The following is a 17,867-nucleotide window of genomic DNA, read 5'->3' as shown; positions in this document are numbered from 1 at the left end:
TATTTTATTTTTATGGAAGGCATTACATGTTTTGCTAGGGGACAATGAAACAGTAAATTATTAAAAGCTCAGATTTTCAATATGAAGATATATTTTTGTGAAAGAATAAGACTAACCTACTTGCTTTGTTTAGCTTTGGTAGCTACATTGTCAATGTTCAGACTCCTGTAAAAGAAAAGTTACTTACTGTAAAAGCTTACAAAGAGGAGTCTGTAAATACCAGGTCAGAAGGATTTCCAGCCTCATGAATGCACTATAAATATGGCACTAGACTACTGGATATGTCTAAGGCTTTTCCTTTAACTTCTTTCTTCAAAGTTAAAGGCTTTTGCACATTTGGCCATCTAAAGACTGACCAATAACAGCAATAATAACTATGCGATTCTCATTTCAAATAAATAATAGAGGATGGCATATAAACAGGGTTTTCTCTTTGTAGTTTTTTCTACTTGGATTGTTATGTAGCAGGTAATAATCAAATGGTATCCATTGAAGATACATACAAACATGTATAAATTGTTCATGCCAGGCCCCTATTCAGTTTTAACAGTAAACTGTAGACCTACAGTGTTAACAGCAGACAAATCAGTTTAAAGACATCTCCATGTCATATGTTTCTCAAAGACATAAGGATTGACTTCTTTAATAAGAGAACAATTCTCTAATCTTTAAAATGCAAAAAGTAATGATAATAATGTCTGTATCTAAAAAGCACCACTTAACTGACTCATGTGTTGCCCAACTAGCCTTTAGTCCTTGTGAAGGCTAACTGGTGCCTGCTGTCCCTGAAAATTCATTGCTTTATTTCCTCTCTAAATTTATACATTACAGTTTTTTCCAAATGAGCCTTCTACTGACTGTCCTTCCTATGATTCTGATTTGGCACAATAAGGTAACCATTCATGCTCTACAGCAGTGTCCAGTCCTAATTGTGGGGTTCCAAGAGTCTGCTGGTTTTCTTAACAATCATTTGTGCTTTTCATCATGACCCTTTCAGTAAATCCTCTGTGACTAAGCTGTTATGAATGATAAATTGAAACACCACCACTTAAAAAAAGTGTCTATGAAGAACAGCACTGGCTTGTATGTGCAAAAAACAAAGTTAGAAAAAGTAAGAAGAAGAATAGAAACACATTGTTGCTGTTGGGCCTTCATTGGAGCTTCCTTAAAGTAAAATAAGCACATCAGCTTTCTCCAGTTTAGGGACTCACTTGCTTTAATGCTTGGCCACTGAAACAGCATCCTTCTACAGCATGGAGTTCAGTTGTTCTCATCTGCTTACTCTGCATGCTCAATTAATACAAGATTTCACTTTAATATCTTTTTCTTTACTTCCCCACACAGTTATTTTAGGGATCATCTTCACTTCAAGCTTCATTTTTAAACTAATTTCCCATAAGCACCATTTCTCCACAAATGTACTTTTTAAAGAGTGAAAGCAGATCCACACATAATATTTATTTAGTCGGTGACCTCTCATGTTTAATTTCATTCATTCTATTAAACTACCAACATTTAATCAGCTTTAAAGTGCATTCAAGAGGATTGTTTGTGGGTCACACAGTAAGTAAGCTTGTCGACCATCTCAAAACTTATAGACTGTGGGTTAACTGTATGAACAAACTGATTGGAAGGAAAACCAGCACTTAAAACAGAGACTGCCAACTCTGGAATTAAAAGTTGTTATACCCCCAGCAAAATATCAACTTCAAGTGCTTTTAAACTTGGATTGTTAGGGCAACAGAAAAAAGTCAAATGAAAAAGCAACAATTTTGAAGGCACACAAATATGAGAGTAGCAAGGCATTCCACTGCAAATGATGTATTTCAGAGGCAATAGTTTTAATATTTTTTAATTTATTTTATGAAGCAAATTTGTGATAGACAATCATATAGAATGTGTAATGTTTCTCTGGGTTTCACGTGTTTGTTGGAAAACTTTGTTTTCTTTTGAAATGTGATATAAATAAACCTTTTGACCATTAATAATAACTGGGCTTTCTTGATGTTATATCAGTATATATTTGTTTACCCTTTTGCTTCATAATATTGTCATTGAAACTCAGGGTACATTGTACTTATAATGTCACCCCATATTTTGTATGTCATAATTTTATTCATTATTTACCACTTCCTAATGGATGAACTGGTTTTACAGGCATTTGTATTCCCACATACCATTAGAGCTTTTCTCTCTTTACCATTCTTACTCTGAGCAATAATTTTTTGGCGAAATGAAAAATGTTAATGTCTGTAATTACTTGATGATTTTCTTTTTTAAGTACTGTTTACATTTGACTGGCATCCAGTCCAGTGCTAATCTCTTATTTGATCCAGTAATGGAGAAAGTAGGTCTGGGAAAGAGAGGAATACTGTATTTGCAATTGTTTTCCTAAATATATACACACATATATATATATATATATATATATATATATATATATATATATATATATATATATATATATATATATATATATAAACTGTTTCAAATCTGGAAAGGACAGAGCAATGTAAAGTCCAAACACACATTAGTTTCTTCCCTCAGATTTCTTATTTGTATGCACACTCTTAAAAATAAGGGTGCCGGAATGGTTCTTCATAGCAGTGCCATAGAAGAACTATCTTTGGTTTCCAAAAGATCCAACCACATGAACCTTTATTTATTTAGATCCATAACAGGCTCCATACAGTTAATAGCATTGGTAACAAATGTATGAAATGCCAGAGGTTTATGATTTTAAAGGACTCTTGCTGCATACAATAATCTGTTAGTGTCCTGCTAGGGCTACACTACCATATATTTCAGTTTTTTTCCACATATTAAGACATTTTTCAAAGTACAAAGAACCAATTTCATTAGCAAAGAACCCATCCCAGAATGGAGTGGTGATTTGTCAAGCAATAGTTCAGTGAAGAACCACACAACCCAGTAAAGAACAATAAAATACTATTAAAAAATCAGGCCTCCTGCATTTATTAGATAGCAGCCTATTTGAAAATATAATGAATTCCTATTAATGATGATATTGATTAGCATGTACACAACTGTGTTTTTCTTGGTTAGAGTTCCTTTTATACAGTTAAAACAAAAATATAGTGTGAAAAAAGAAATAATTTTGCATGGCTATTCCTTTGGATAATTTGTCTATAAATGAAATATTGAACGTATTGCTGATGAAAATGTTGACATATTCCTTCATTAGTTGTCACATGAAGACTTAGCTTTGAATGAAACTGTTTACTTATATTCAGCATTAATTTGAGTGCATGGTAGTTAAGTAATATAAACAGTATGTATTATTTTGAATTCCATACTTATCAGAATCATATGTTATTCTTTTTTGCTGATTTTTTTAAATAGTCAGCAATGGTATACTTTAAGAAGTCTGTTATCATGTAAGTATATGCACCAGATATACTGGTATACCAAAAAAGTTGATGGCTATAAGATAAACATATTGCCTTAAAATTATGCTGAACTAGATCTTTTTCGTTAAATGCACACTATATTGGCCCAAAATTACTCTATAGATACAATTTTAAATATTTCAATGAAGTCATAAAAACACAACTGTTTGCAAAGAAACTTTTCTAAGGTAAAGTACTATTTTTTATCCTTTGTTGTTTTCACTTGACAAATAGAACCACATATAGAAAGAAAGTAAAGATTTTCATCATTCCTGTGCTGCGTGTCTCACCCCATAGTGATGCTGCTTAGTCCAATAAAAGAGCCAGTATGTCCACAGTATGTCCACATGAATAATTCTTCACAAATAAAACAGACCAGGCCCTGCTCTGTGAGACTGTCCTTTTTTCCGTTATATAAAGTTGAACTCTGAAGCCACCATTTCTCCACACATGCAGATATTTCAGTGTAGTGTATTGACACCTTTTATTGGCAAACTAAAAAGATTACAATATGCAAGCATTTGAGGCAACTCGGGCCCCTTTTTCAGGCAAGATGCAATCAAATAAAAATATAACAAATATACAATGTTCTCTGTGATAGACCCTTTGTTAAATAAAACTTCATGTTGAAATTTGTTTTACATATTCCTGCAGCGACATATAACGTTTTAATCTTCCATTTTGTCTTCTGTAATTGCTTGTGCACCCATTCTGGTCTCTTACTCCTGTCATCTTCCTTGGCTTTGTTCTTCACGTCTCCACCTATATATCATTCCAGATTTTTTTCTCAGGCACATTCCAGCTGATCAGCAGCCAAAATGCTGTGTTTCTAACTATCTTTGCAAATTTTAGAGTGGAAATAAACCTTATCTATTTTTTTTTTTCATTTCATTTTGACTTGGCGACTCTAAATTGTCCTTAGTGTGTGTTTGGTGTGTGTGTCTTCGATGAACTGCCGCCCTGTCCAGGGTTTGTTCCTACCTTGCACCCTATGCTAGGTGGGTCAAGCTCCAGTACTCCCTGTGACCCTGGGCTAGATTAAGCAGGTTCGAAAATAATACAGTCCTTCATTAATTCCATATGTAGAATGTATTTATTTGATTGCTATAGAAACAATTAAGTTACTAAAGAATTCAAAATATCCTTTCTGTTTTAGTGTAAAATTTAGAACTTTGAATTTAAATTTAAATTTGAAACTTATGAGTTCACTTGAAAAGTTTACCGGCTCAATGTGGATTAAGTCATTTTGTTTTATTTCTGCAGCTTTTATCAACAACTATGCTTTAATACAGATAAGCTATACCCTTAAACATCACAGAAAATCCAGCTTGATCTTGTACCAGTTGTAAACATATTCCAGTCTCTCAGATAGCTGCCATTAGTTTTTATAAATTGGATGCATGATTTTTATATATTATTTTAACAGTTCAAATTTATGTTAGTCATTCTTTTCTTTACATTTTTAAATGCAGGAAATAAGAAAATGTTAATGCCTGACTTATGCATGCAGGTTTATCTGAAGGTGATGAGCCCCTGGGTTTAAATGTCACCTGCGCTGGAGACTAAAAATGAAAGCTGCAGCTTTTTAGTATCGTCTGTCCATGGCTAAAAAGTGATAGATTTGCACTGGCAAGGGATTTGTGTGTTTTTCTTTCAAGTGGACTTAAATTAATCACAAATGCAACATTATCTTAAGGAGATTTTTCATGACATTTTGAAAACTACAATTCTGCAGCAAAATGCATATCCTCAAAATAAAAGAAACAAATGCAAAAGCTGGTTGGGCTGTCAGCACAGACCTTGTTAGGTGTCTCCTAAGGCAGACTTTCTATTTTTCATTTTGGAACAACCCTCTTATGCAAAATGGAGGTGCAATTTCAACAATATTTATGCTCATGCATGGTCTCTCATGCAAAAAATAAAAAGGTGCATCCCAGTTGAGTAGTTTAACCAGTAGGAGGCACCAATGAGCACTATAAGCTTTCAAACAGAAATAAACAGCACAGTCCTGGGTTTAAACACAAGATCTTCTTATTTTATAATAACTCCAGAAATCTCCAAATTCTTTTTTACAGTTGTACCATACAATAATCGTTTTCTTTCCTCCCCTCAAAGCCTCGTCCATACTTCTCCTGACTCTGACTGGCCACGCAGGAACCTCAGCTTCTTTTTTGTCAGACCTGGTACTTCTGGGGCAACAGCATTGCCCACTGGAAGAGCTACCAGTCCAGGCGGAAGCCCTTTAAAGTGGTTATAATGATCCCCTGCAGCTCCCCCTGGCGGCATCTAAGAACCCCAACAGAGCTGTTCCATGGGACTGCAATTCCCACCCTGCATTGTAGATCTTCTTATTGGTGTTTCAGGCGGGGGAGAATATGACCCTCTGTTCTTCCATTGTGGCCTCCTTTCCTGGCCAGAAACCAATTCCCAGCTTGGTCGGGACAACCTCCCATCTAACACAGCTTTCACAGGAGCTAGTAAGAAATTGGATTTTATTATATTATTATGTCTATATTTCAAGTAAGGAAATTTGTTTCTTGTGTGCAAATCTTCTTACAATTAAATGTAAGATAATAAAAATCTGCTAAACAAGAATCATATTAAATTGAGGAATTGAAAATAAAAGTTTTTTTTGTAAAAATAACTTTAAGAATTTTAGATGAAGGGTACTTTCATATCCAGGCAGAGTGAAATAAAACATTAGGCAAAGGATGCAACAATTTCAGATGTTACCTGATTTTTAGTTTTGAATGAAATGAATCACAATTATTTGTTCAACAACTAAAGGCAGTGTCACCCCCTTCCTTTTTCTATCTTCATTGTGGAAGTTTTTGACACTTCGTCATGTTATAACAAACATTGAAAAGACAATGAAGGAATAAGTTCTCAATATAAATGTTCAGCTTTATTCAGTCTCGGCCTACTCACAGTTCACAATGCAAGTACTGTACACCATCTATGTGCCATGTCATGTACTGAGTGTCAAGGGCCAAGTGTCCCAGGACTGTTCATATATGACATTTCAGCAATAATTAAATAATTATGTTTTATATTGCTGTTCTTTAATATAGTATAATTATGCTTCTGTTGCATTAAAGACAAGCACATTGTGGCTGCACACTTGTTAGCTTCCTTCTCAGAAGCAATACATTGTACAGCATTGAGTTGACCCCTTGATGTTAAATTAACCAGGACTTACACACACTTACTATATTTACAACACAAAGCATTTTGTCTACTTCAACTGCAATACAGAAGTAGCAAAAGAAATGCTTTGTGGTGTAGATAAAATGCTGCGATAGTGTCCAGAAAGACATGAGGATTCATTCAAAGAGTGTATCCACTTCAAAGAAGTCAAGGAAGTGAAAACAGGCAACAGTGAGGTAGAGCAGAAGCTGAACTGCGTCTAGAAAAGGCTGATCAATGGTAGGCGCAAACGACAGCAAACATGACAAAAGCATATAGGAAAACTAGAATCAAAAAGGAAAACAAAATTGCAAAATAGAAAGAAAAAGAAAGAGAAAAGGCAAAACTAGAAAGGACCCCTCAGATATGCGAGCATACTTTGACTTGACTGATTGTCAAGGGACTACAGTAGCTAAGTTCTAGTTACCTCCTCAGTCCATTGACTGGTGTCTCTACACTAGAATGGCGTGTGGGATTATTCTCTGCCAGACTGGTTTTCCATATCAGCTTCATTCATGCCTTGCACCTGTTGCTATTGGATTATTTCCCATTTCCTTGTATTCATTACTGTACGAAAGTGGCTATAGAAAATGGAGGTATGTTTCATCTTCGCCTTATTAAATGTATTAACACATTGTTAGTGCGGTCCTTTCTTTGTTTTTGTAAAAGAATTATCGATTGTAGGATCACACGTTAACTGTAAGTGTTCAGAATTTACTCCTAATTTACAATTTTAAAGTAAAATCAAAAAGCCAAAGAAAGAAAATAACATACTCCTGCAAAATGGCAGCTTAAATCTGCCTGCGTTTAATCAGATTTGATGCAACATCGGTGCAGCTCAGCATGGCACAGTGATGGTTTCATTCAAGAGCAAAGTCTTTCCATGCTAACTTTTATTTGATCAGTATCACTGGGAGCTGGAAGCCTTTCTGCAAAACAAAAAAGTAAGTAACATAAAAATCAACGAAACAAATGTAAAACAGCAAGTCGTGTCTCTTTTGGATGATTTTTCATCTTAACAGCTTACAATTGTGACTTAAACATAAAGCTGAAAAAGTAGATGTGTCAGTGGAGTGTCACAGAACATTTTAAGTAGATTTTTCTTATTACTTTAGAAAACTTTGCTTTTCTTGTCATTGAATCTTATTTACCAAGTGCAAGTGGTGGCTCTGCGCTGGTATCTGGAAGGTTGCCAGTTCAAATCCTGTTACTGCCAAAAGGGATCCTACTCTATTGGGCCCTTGAGCAAGGTCTTGGGCTGCTGTACAATGGCTGACCCTGTGCTCTGACCCCCAAAGTGTCATGTGAAAAGACAATTTCCCCTTGGGGATTAACAAAGTATATCAAATAAAATATACTAGAGCTTCTTCATTATTGCATCTTTTGTTATTACCTGATTGTAACATACAGTTCCCATTGACTTGAAAAGTCATCCTTTGTATTATTAACATTAATGAAGAAGATCTTGACTAAATACTTATTACATTTTTATTTTTTCTAGTTCTGGTAATTTATCTCAGTGTGTCTCCATACTTCCTTATAATTTACCAGAAATAAAATGGGCAGCTCAGCTAAAAGAAATTCAGTAATATTCTGAAATCAAGTAATATTCTTGTTAACATGAGCCAGTATTTCTCTTTATCTACACAGTGTTGCTTTTTATGATAACAAATCCCCATTATTGTCTAAAACAAAGCCGTTAGGCATGCGAAGCCCAACTATTTTTAATAAAAGTTTGCTGCATGTATATCTGAGCCAGGTCCCGAATGGTGGCCCGGCATGGTGTAGTTCACTTTTCTGTGTATTAACAGGCTTTTCTTTTTGCTTTGCCTTTTTCTTGAAACTGCCAAGATCGTCCAGGTTTTACATTTGCCATTAACAATTCAGTGCTTCATGCTCACAATACCTCATAAAAATCGGCAGACAAATATGATATGTGCTACAGATATCACATTCCATAAACTAAAAATAATATTCTTGCTTCAGTAAGCTTTACTTCTGTTTATTTCAATTATTTTCATATTCCTTTTGTATGTTCCTGAATTCATTTCTGCTTTTTCCAGTACTTTGTAATTCAGATCTGTTTTGATGCAATGAGACATTTCATTGCAGTGAAAATCATCTGTCTTAGCAAATTAGCTATAATAGCTTTGTTTTATTTATTTTATGTTTCTTATTTAAATCTATATATGCAGCACAATCTATACAAAGTCCGAGATCTTAGAGGAAAGAATTTCAGCAGTGTTTTAAGTTTCAGGAGACTTTTAGTTTGTAAAATCTTTTCTACAATAACAATTGTTATGAGTCTGAGCTGGATGCTCAGATTTATAATAGTGTTATTTAGAAATATCCATCTCATTTGATTATCTTAGTATTCATGCTACATGTCTGTCTGTGTGTTCTTGTTTTGTGTGCTTTGGAATTCAGACCTGCTGGATTTACATCTTTGGAATTTAAAGGATTTCTTCAACTGTTCCTGCAGGTTACCGGTATCTGTCGGTTGTGTTGTATGTCTGTTTGTGGTCCATCAAATCACACCAAAAGTAGTTTTTTTTTTTTTTAAATCAGTTTGGTCTTATGTCATTCCAGATGCCTTTAGTTTGAAAGAACAAAACACAAATAGTTGTTAAAATTTCGATCTTGTATCTAAGTGCTTTATGGATTACTTTTTTACAGTGTGTGCAAAGACATTAATCTCAACAGTTACAAAATATCAAAATGTTGTTATGTATCCAAGTTTGATTTGAATCCAGAAGTTTGGCAGTTGGCTAACAAATAAGTAAGAAAGCTGGGTTCTTTTTAAACCCAAATCCTAAAATTCTAAATGTTGCTTGTCTTTATTATATATCCATACCCTTAAATAAAAACAGCATTTAAAGACATGAACAATGACAACATATTCATACATGTCTAGTATGTAAACAGAAAGCATAAAGATATTTTCTCTCTAAATAATTCTGATTTTTTTTGTTAATTATGGTAACGCAATAAATGCTTAATTTATTAATAAATGTGTTGGGTGCCATTCATTATCACAGTGGACAAATTTTCATTTAGTCTTTACGATAATCTCCCATGTTTTACAAACATGCACAGCATAATGAGCTAATACTACTTACTGTTTAACTTCCTGCCTCACAATATCTTACTGATGCGCCTAAACAGATATTTTATTTTCTAATGTAAATACAAGTTTAATTATTTAAGACAATTTATGTTATTAGGTTATTTAGAATGTAACAATTACGCTTGTCTCATTAAGTTCTGTATAAAATAGTCATGTAGTGATATCCTTCATTTTCTAATGCACAAAAAAATTATGAATGTTTGCTGTAAATGACAATCAATGTTTGTTTACTTTATTGAAATGCTAAAAAATAAAGTATATGAGATGAATTGTGTGAAACTGCTTCAAATTCTTTTTCTAGACATGCATACAGCTTTGGTATTATGAAGAGCCAAGTGATTCATCAATGGGATATTTTTTTCTGAATCAAGTTATTGCAGAAGGGGATGGTAGGAACAGATTTCCAAAAGAAAGGAATTTTGATATATCATACAGTTTATTAGTTTATCACTCCACCAGCTGGTCACTTTATAGGATGCTGAATCATAAATAGGACAGTTAATACCTGCTAAAGTGTAAGTTCTCCGCATTCATTGGCCTTGCTTCTTCAAAAATGTATATGTGTATATAGGTATGTTCTGCAAATACCAGGAATTCTCTTCTCTCATTCTATATGACTTATGTCTGATATATACAGTATATATATATATATATATATATATATATATATACAGTATATATACAGTATATATACAGTATATATATATATAGTATGTATTTTGGGTAGGTAGCTGTCTCTAGTGCCTTTAACACCGTACTGCCATTACTGCTGGGAGGTTAAGGTGGATGCCCCCTTAGGGTCATGAATTACAGACTACTTACGGTAATAGACTGAAAACAGACAGATTGCTGTATATCAGTGTGAGCTCTCAGCAACACAGGGTCTCCCCACCTGCTTTCTGTTTACTCCACCCATGATATGACTTCAACTGCAGTTCCAAGAACGTGACTTTGCAATCGTGTGGTGGATAAAAAAAGTGGATAGGAAGAGGAATACAGAATTATGGTGAACTATTTTGTTGACTGCTACAACATTCACTAAGCCAAAAAATGGTGGTGGACTTCAAGAAGACAAAGTTTTCCCAGAGCCAATCCTTATGCAGGGTGGAGAAGCTGAAGCTGCTTTGGTACACAAGTACTGGGAGTGCTCCTGGATGGACATCTACAGTAGTTGGACCACAAACAAAGAAGCCAAATACACAAAGGGACAGAGCCAACTGGATTTTCTGACATGGGCCAGGTCCTTCATACACGTATGTCCTGTCCACGTTGGGTTGCAAGTGTGTTGCAGCGAGCAGTTGTAAGTTAAGGCAGTAACATTAGAATAGAAGATTCCCAACAGACTGAACAAGTTAACTGAAGAAGGCTGGCTCTGTTCTCAGCATTACCCTCCTAAGTACAATCAGGGGTCTTTCTCAACTGCTTCGTTTAAATATTGTAATTTAACCTTGGGCTAGACCACGCATGTTTTTGATTTTTAAATTTTATTTATTTACTTTATTCAATTTTATTGCTCTTACTTTTTTATCCTGAATGTATTATTTAAATGATTGGGTACAAATTTTAAATGACTAATCTTTACAGTGAAATAGATTTTTAGTAAAAGTGACCAGTTAGTTGTAATATTTTGTACAGTTAAATAATGGGATAAAATAACTGTTGAAAATAAAGGCACTAGGAGAAACTATATACATAGCTCAGAACAAGTGTTTCTGTATCACGTAGATTTTTTTGCAGATATTGATGAATTGCTGAGAAAGGTTTATTGTCCACCATAGGACATTCTTTTGAATCTGAGAACCACAGACAACCCCACAAGTTGTTCAAGTGTCGTTTCACTGTTTACTACAAGCACAGTCTGATGTGGGGTTGAAGGTGGATTTACTAATCGCTAAGCGCTGTACCTGCAAACGTTCTAAATGATGTTGTTTAACCAATGTTAGCATATAGTTCATTCAATAATCCTTTAAAACATAATATATAAGAATAAAACATTAAATCATTCTCATCTTTCCACTTCCAGTGTCCCTGGACTCAGACACTATGGCAGGAAATGTCATCTAAAATCCATGGCATATGTTTAGAACCAAAGGTACAGTCCTGACTTCAGGGGAACCTGTTTTGTCACAAAGACATTTCACTTTGTATGAGTGAGTGTGGGTGTGTGCCATGCCATTCACGACTGATTTCTGCTTTACATCCTCAATCTGTGACTCTAAACAGTTTTTGGACACACCTTTGTACATCAACAACAAATTGCATATTACATTTATGTCACTTAAAGTGTGGTTAAATTAAACTTGAATTGGATTCAAAAGCAAACTACAATAGAGACAAAAATAAACAAATGGGTAAGAACTGAAGTAGAGTAACTCCTTCCATCCATTATCCAACCCGCTATATCCTAACTACAGGGTGATGGGGGTCTGCTGGATCCAACACAGGGTGCAAGGCAGGAAACAAACCCCGGGCAGGGTGCCAGCCCACCGCAGGACACGCACACACTAGGGACAATTTAGAATCGCCAGTGCACCTAACCTGCATGTCTTTGGACTGTGGGAGGAAACCCACCCAGACTTGGGGAGAACACGCAAACTCCACTGCAGGGAGGACTCGGGAAAACGAACCCGGGTCTCCTAACTGCGAGGCAGCAGCGCTACCACTGCACCACCGTGCCGCCCCAGTAGAGTAACTCTTTGAATGTAATATGAAGTGGAAGTAGCAAACTCAAATAAAATACTACAATTACAAATATACACATAAAAAGTAGTAAACCCTGAAACCCTAGCACATGAGCGCAACAAAAATATATTCAAAAGTGTAAAGCAACAGCCAGATGCACAATTCCAGATGTAGCTCTCTCACTGTTGCCCCTATGCAGGAAGAATGTAATGATTTCTCTCCTATTGTATGGAAAGGGTGACAGTGATATCTACAAATAAATTGTCTAAAGACTGGTTTCTGCTATAAAAAGCACACAGACTTTCTCATGAGAATAAAAAAAATGAAATGCACCCAACGAAAATCAGCCCATCCACCTTCTCAAGTAAATAACTTCATTAATAAACAAACAAGTTTGTCATGTATTATTCAGCAAGCGTTCCGTTCTTCAATCCAAACCCAAACAGCAATGTACTGAACTTTAATATAACTTTTTAATTAAAGAAGATATAGATAAGAATAAAAAATATATAAATGCAAATTAATACATTTATCATATTATAATAGTAAAGTGACTGGAGTCTTTAAAGTTTGTGGTAGCTACCTATCGTTAGCACATATTGGGATTGGAGTTCAGATGAATGACAAAGAAAGGAAATCCTTTACTTTCAGCCTGAATGTTATGAGGGGGTCAAACAGGCCATAAATAATTTATTTTTATGTGTAATCTATTGGTTTATATATGAACACTATTGGTTTATGAATATTTACTATCACTTTGCATACATAATTAATTTGTTTGCGTGCGTCCTATACTGTTTTCATTCATATAAACTATATTATTTCATGTCCATACATTAGCAGTTTGTGTGTGAACTGTATTTATTTTCATGAGTATATCACTGATTCCAGTATGTTTGTTATTGGTTTGTGAATGAACTGAATCGGTTTACACTTGCATGCTATTGGTTTATATTGGCTTGGGTTCATACTGGTGCACTGGTGTAGCAATGGATTTGTGTATGCACTGTATCGGTCTTATACTAGTTTTATGTGGGTAGCATGCCGGTTTTGCACTTGAACTATGTTGGTTTTATGTGTGTACTATGCCTGTTTCACGTACAACACATACTGGTTACGTGCACGCACCCTATAGCAGCATTGTGTGTGAACTCTTTCTGCATGTGAAGCATTTTGGTTTTTCACGTGATCTTCAGTGCCAATGGGAGGAGCAAGTAACAAGAACTCAAGGGCCGGTAATGTCATGTAGCATGAAGAGAAGTAGGTAGGAGACAGAGCTGCGCTAATACAGTGCAATATTTTCATTTTCTCACAATACATTTGCGAAGGGAGTTGGTGGTAATTCTTACTGTTTAACAGTATCTAACCTTGAGTCTGAAATGAACACAAGGCTGAAGTTAGATGCGTATCCATAAGTCTTTTTATTCACTCCCAGCTACATGTTTGCTTGCAACCAGCAATTGTACTTTTTCACACAGATTTTGCAAACCAGTTAGTTATTCTAAAGACAAAATATTCTACATTTACAACTTTATTGAACATACAACATTTAGATACTACTGGTTGCATTTCTTTTGCTCAGTGCCCCTGCACCCACAGACAGGTGAAGTGACTTGCTCATGGTCACACAGTGTCATTATCAGGATTTGAACCCACAACCTCAGGGTTTAAAGTGCAAAGCCTTACCCACTACACCCCAATGCTTACATATCTACATATTTATTAATTCACATAATATAAACTGGTCCATTCTCACATTTTGGGTCTGCATGATGGAGTTACATCAAATTATCAATTATTAATAACTATCTTTGAGTTTTGTGAAAAGGCGATGTCTTTGTTAAGATGCAGCAGATTTTTTTCCCTGCCCAACACGGGTATCTGGGTGAAACTGACACAGTATACACTCTCCAATATTTGGTAAATGTTTAATGGGCACTGTAAAGGGTTAAATTACGTTGGTCCACCTTTTTTTCACAGTTTTGTAGAAAAATAGAATTTGTTAAATTAAAGTTGAGGTTAGGCTGCACTGTCGCGCAGTGAGTAGCGCTGCTGCCTTGCAGTCAGGAGACCCAGGTTTGCTTCCCTCAGTGGAGTTTGCATGTTCTCCCCATGTCTGCGTGGGTTTCCTCCGGGTACTCCGGTTTCCTTGCACATTCCAAAGACATGCAGGTTAGGTGCATTGGTGATTCTAAATTGTGCTTTGTGTGTTTGCGCGTGTCCTGTGGTGGGCTGGTGCCCTGCCCAGGGTTTGTTTCCTGCCTTGCACCCTGTGTTGGCTGGGCTTGGCTCCAGCAGACCCCCATGACTAGGGTTGCCACCCGTCCTTTAAAATATCGAATCGCCCGTATTTGAGAATGAAATTGCGCTTGGCGCCCAAGGGATGTGGCCCCCGCTGCAGTATGCGTCCCTTATTTTTTTGTATTAAAAGTGGTAACCCTACCCATGACCCTGTAGTTAGGATATAGCAGGTTGGATAATGAATGGATGGAAGTTGAGGTTAATATTTTGCCCCATGTAGGCCCAAAATGTTATATATATATTTTTTTATATAATGGATACGTTTGTAATAATGCTGATTAATGTACACACTGTAGAATATTTTGCCTTGTTGTTAAAATACAGTAGAATAAGAAGCTGCTTTCCAAAAGCTATGTTATTAAGTTGGCTGCAAGCATATATGTAGCTAGGAGTGAGTAAAAAACCAGTAGACTATGTACCTAACTTGAGCCCCATGAGCATTTCAGAATTAAGGGATAAATACTGTTAATAATGATTAGCACCAAGCCCTATCACAAACACAATGTGGCATGCACAAGTATTCATAGTTTTTTTGCTAACAAAACATTTGCACACATATTTGTCCATTCAGTATTTTAATGTAAACTTTATGTTGTAACGATACATTTTCATTGTCAAAATAAACCATTTTCTGTAGATATTTAACTGCTGTAACGTTTAGTTTTGAGAGATGGCCTGTTCTAGTAAGAGTCTGGGTTCTAATACGGTTTATACTTGAGATTATATCATTTTAATGATCAGATACAATAAAGCATTTGTAGAAATACAATTTATAGCTAAATTAAGTTAATTTAAATAATTATTACTGTTAATAGTTGCCTTTAACCAAGCCAACCTGCAACATTTGAGATATGATTGGGTACATTTCTTTTATTTTTCCAATTGGAGTATGTACAGGCAGATGAAATGACGTGCTCATGGTCACAAAGTGCAAGTAGTGGGATTTGAACCCACAACCTCAGGATGGGAATTCCAAAGACTTAACCACTATGGTACACTTTTTTCCAGAATGAGTAAGACCTAATTGGAGCACAGCAATATAAATTAGAACAACTAACAGTATTATTCAGAAGCAATGATATTGTGTTTGCTTTGTATTCTAAGTAGGAAGATGGCAAGGAGGTGCCAGGGAAAAAGAGGACATAACAGGAGTCTGTTTGGGAGAAGAACTTACGTTAGTAGTAGCAAAGTCCCTTTACATGACAGTGTATGGAAGCAGGCCGCAGGACCGTTTCATATTGCTGAGAAATGGCCAATTAAGAAACTGATACTGATAATTTTGGTGAATATTATATATTTTTGAATACTATATATGTATTTTCTTGTCCTGTTGAGATAATAATGTCCCACTTTGAATTTCTGAATACATACTGTATTTAGACATTTACACTTACAAGACAGACTTTGTAGAATAACACATCTAAATTCAGTGGTGGCATTCTGCTACTTTTATCATTACTCATTACTCAAGGCACACAATCTTAACTTGTAAGAATGGATGTCTGGGTTCTGTTAATAAGTCAAGGAAAATGAATGCACAGCAATTCTCTGTCCAGTTGTAGGTGAACAATGTTTATTTGCTCCACACTCTTCTCGTCTCTCTTTTCTTTGTTGCTGTTGCTTTTGTTGCTATCCTTAATCCATTCTTAGCATGTTGTGTCTGATTCACCTTCCTCACTCTGCTCAAAATTGTCATCCAAGAAATGAACATTAAAAATTGATTTTAATTATTTTGTTGATTAGTTGTAGCTGGTTGTTCTTCTGCCCATTTCTGGTCCAAAGTGTTGGATTTGTGGGATTAAGATCTGGATTTTGGATGCAAAAGATTTTTCCAGGACCTCACCAAAAAACAGTCAGGAAATCCTGCTGACTATGCCAATTGTAACCACTAGGGGGTGCCACTGAGCCCCAAACCATAGACAAAGCAACACCCAACACGATTCCAGGTTCAAAGAAATGATTTTATTTGGCACCTTTTCATAAGAACACCAGCTCAAATTCATTATTTACAATTCTCCTTCCTCTTCCAAAAGAGCATTGCCCACTGATGCCCAACTGTGACTCAAATAAAATGAGGCACCAGGCTTTTTTTTTTTAAAGTCGACCTGGGAACTGCTTCCAATTTCCAGTCCATGTCTTCCGAAGCACTCTTGGTTGTGTGGAAAGCAGGGCAGTCCTCCACTGGCAGTGCCTTCTGCCGGTCCTCAAAGACCCCAAAAGTGCCGCGTCCTACCTTATGGGGGAATGACGTGCTCCTTTTATTCCTCTTTGCCAAGCCCTTCCATTATGGGCCTCCTGGCTAGGTATGAATCTTCTTTTATCCTGGCCAGAATGCCTGTCCTTCCTTCCCGGCACCTACACAACATATTTAATTACTGAAACATCTTAAGTGTTTGCTGAAGTATTCAAAATTAACACAACTACAACACAAATATTTCAAGAAAATATTTTAATAAAATTTAACGTGAATGGCAGTGCAGCAAATATGGTAGATGTATGTTTTCTGTATTTGGAAGAAGCAGAAAAGCTTCATGACTTTCAATTAAAAACATGTTTAGTAATATATTGCTTTATGCAGTACCTGTGTTTGACTTACAAACATTGTCTCAGCAATACACATATATTCATTTGTATAGTTTAATCAGTAATTCAAAACTCCAGACTTCTACTAATTCGTTGCCATGACTTCCCGGCTGGAATAAATGAAAATAACTTAGTTTTACAATATTTACATTTGACACTGCTCTCCAAAAACGATTTATGTAGTTAAAAGAAAAATATTCTCTGAAACACTGTGACAAAAAATCTACTAAAGTAAATAAATATTCATCCTTATATTTTCTGAACCTGCTTATTGCATTACAGGTTCAGAGGGAGACAGACCTAAATTAATAAATATATTACAATAATGAGTGCTAGAAAAAAAATCTGTACATTCGAAAGAATGCCTAAAAGGAATTTGTAGTAATGTCAAATTCAGTCTGTGAATGGTAGCATGGGCATAAAAATCTGTACATTCATGAACTTTGTGGAATTGTGTGAAGCGCTATAGTATGAAAAGAGCAGCAAAGGCTACACTTGTTAGTGAGTTAATCACAGTTTCAAATTATTTCCAAAGGCCAGATTATAAATTGGCATTAGAATCAACAGATCTACACGCT

The 17,867-nt window shown here is 35.5% G+C and overlaps 1 protein-coding gene across 3 annotated transcripts in view; it reads right to left on the bottom strand.

Annotated features, from left to right (window-relative positions):
- Positions 1–16,652: 16,652 nt before the first annotated feature.
- trpm6 (transient receptor potential cation channel, subfamily M, member 6) overlaps positions 16,653–17,867 on the bottom strand; it is a 166,383-nt gene continuing 165,168 nt past the window's right edge. For all 3 annotated transcript variants that reach the window (XM_039750707.1, XM_039750706.1, XM_039750708.1), the window contains one exon: positions 16,653–17,061. The gene's annotated coding sequence lies outside the window, so the exon portion shown is untranslated. The remainder of the gene's footprint in view (positions 17,062–17,867) is intronic.

Source organism: Polypterus senegalus, chromosome 4 (assembly GCF_016835505.1).
Source record: "Polypterus senegalus isolate Bchr_013 chromosome 4, ASM1683550v1, whole genome shotgun sequence".
Lineage (NCBI taxonomy): Eukaryota > Metazoa > Chordata > Cladistia > Polypteriformes > Polypteridae > Polypterus > Polypterus senegalus.
Note: the sequence above shows the minus strand (reverse complement) of the source record. Positions and strands in the feature narration are given on the sequence as shown.